Below are 2,649 nucleotides of genomic sequence, written 5' to 3'. Positions count from 1 at the left end.
GTCTGTCCTCAGTGGAAGAGGATGTCCCTAGCCTCACAGAGACTTGATGTGCCAGGGTTGGGGGATACGAAAAGGATTGTGGGAGGGGATGACGGGGAGTGGAGCAGTGTGTGGGATGTAAAGTGAATAATAATAATAATAAACCTTAAAATATAAAAAAAGTAGTTTGAAATAAAATAAAAACAAAACAAAATTCTATTTTTAAAATGATAGTGGCACAAAAATTATGAAACATCTAAAAGAAACAAGGTGAAGAAAGTCAGAAGAATTAATTATTGATGCTATAATTCAATCAAGATATTATCAATTTGTCTAATAATGACCCTTAAATGAGATTTTTTACCCTATATTTTTAAAGTGTTACATTTAATTTGGACATCAACAAAGGTATTGGAAAAAAGACTATGTTTACACAAAGGATAGAAATTTCATCTGGAAGACGTGGAATCCTATGAAGAGTGGAAATGGTCACAGTGAACACAGCCTGAATCTGAGCAGACTGACCCGAGTTTATTCTGTAGATCGATTAAAAAATGATATACGCTCATTACCAGGTTCAAATGCACAAGACACGAGGTATTATTCACACATTGCAGAAATACGAAAAATAAAGACAACAACCAAAAAAAGAAGAAGAATAGAAAGAAGTTCAAGACATAATCTAGAGACAGAGCTACCACTAAGAACCAGACTCAGGAAAGGCATAGATGTTGAGCCCATCAAACTGGCAACAAGAAAGCTGGTCCAATTAATCTTATAAAAGTCGTAAAAAGAGTCCCTTCCTCTGGGGAATTACCATGGCAGCTGGTACCCAATATACATACCTTGAAAACTGAAGGGTCTTCAAGGCCCTAGTCGCTGCTCAGTATAGCGGGACTCAGGTCTGCGGGCTCTCTGCACCACCCTTCTTTCACTTTGGCCAAACCAACCACATCCCTGAATTTCTAGCATTTGAGGGTAATGACAGAATCTGTGTGTTCAAGAGCAATGCCATTTCCTACTACGAAAGCAATGAGGAGCTGCGGGGAAGTACGCCCAAGGCTGCAGTTCATGTGGTGCACTGGATGAGCTCTGCTGACAGTGACGTCGTTCCTCCAGCTAACCCCTGGGTGTCCCCCACCTTGGGCATTATACCACAACACACAGGCCACTGAAAATGCAAAAGAGGAGCTGAAGCAAATCCTGGGGCTGCTGGACACTCACTTGAAGACATGGACTTTTCTGGTGTGTGAGCGAGTGACACTGGCTGATACCAGAGTTGTCTGCACCCCGTTGTAGCTCTATAAACAGGTCTTAGAGCCTTCTTTTCTCCAGACCTTCTCCAGTACCAACCGATGATTCCTTACCTGCATTAACCACGCCCAGTTCAGGGCCATCTTGGGAGAGGTGAAGCTGTATGAGAAGATGGCTCAATTTGATGCTAAGAAATTTTCGGAGAGCCAGCCTTTAAAGGATACCCTAAGGAGAGAGAAGGGTTCACGAGAAGAAAAACAGAAGCCCCAGGCTGAGCAGAAAGAGGAATAAAAGGCAGCTGCCAGGCTCCTGAGGAAAGGATGGATGAGTGTGAGCAGGCATTGGCTGCTGAGTCGAAGGATGCTTTCACTCACTTGCCGAGGAGTACCTTTGTGTTGGATGAGTTTAAGTGTAAGTACTCCAATGAGGACACCCTCTCTGTGGCACTTTTCCAGTCCAAAGCTTGACTATCATTTATCCTTCCCCTTAAAATCCTCTAACTACTGCCCGCTTATTATCTGCTAACTTTATATTAATGAAATCATAGATCCAACGATGCATGTCTTTCTCAGACTAGAAATCTGAAGTCATGTCTTTTCTTTGTTAGCTTCTTGTTTGTTTTCAGGGAGCCACATGCTGCTCAGTATCTCACTTGAACATCATTCCATCTTTCTTTGCTCTCAAACTCTCTATGGCTGCCTTTCAGCCTCTGCAATGGGTTCCACCAAAAACTTTTGAGAGCACTTTGATAAGGATGGCTGGTATCTGTGTGGTATTCGGAGTACCACTTCCCTGAAGAGCTCACCTAGACCTTCGTGAGTTGCAACCTCATCACTGGAATGTTCCAGCGATTGGACAAACTGAGAAAGAATGCCTTTGTTAGTGTTACCCTCTTTGGCATCAACAACAGCAGCTCCATTTCTGGCATTTGGGTCTTCTGAGGCAAAGAGCTTGCCTTTCCACTGAGTCCAGACTGGCGGGTAGACTATGAGTCATATACATGGCAGAAACTGGATCCTGGTAGTGTGTAGACCCAGATCCTGGTTCAAGAGTACTTTTCCTGGAAGAGGGCCTTTCAGCACTTGGAAAAAGCTGTCAATCAAAGCAAGATCTTCAAATGAACATATCTTGCCAGTCACTTAGCTGCCTGAACCTACCCTTCAAGGGAGATGGGGTTATTAAAGAAAACTGAACATTGAAAAAAAAACAGTGGTAAAAAGAAATATGAACATATATACAAATTCATGAAAAGCATTTTGTTATAAAATCCAAACAAACTTAGAAGAGAAGTTATATTTCTGATAAACATCATCAACAAAATTCTGTGAGATAGTATTGAATCTTACAGTGAAAATCTGAATGTCAAGATCCTTGAGAGGATAAAAAAGGATTTCTGTATAACACTGAAGAGCTAGT

At 41.8% G+C, this 2,649-nt stretch overlaps 1 pseudogene; it reads left to right on the top strand.

The window, feature by feature from the left end:
* Positions 1-797: 797 nt before the first annotated feature.
* Positions 798-2,354, top strand: LOC117709447 (elongation factor 1-gamma-like; annotated as a pseudogene).
* Positions 2,355-2,649: the final 295 nt, after the last annotated feature.

This window comes from Arvicanthis niloticus, chromosome 5 (genome assembly GCF_011762505.2).
Source record: "Arvicanthis niloticus isolate mArvNil1 chromosome 5, mArvNil1.pat.X, whole genome shotgun sequence".
Taxonomy (NCBI): Eukaryota; Metazoa; Chordata; class Mammalia; order Rodentia; family Muridae; genus Arvicanthis; species Arvicanthis niloticus.
Note: the sequence above shows the minus strand (reverse complement) of the source record. Positions and strands in the feature narration are given on the sequence as shown.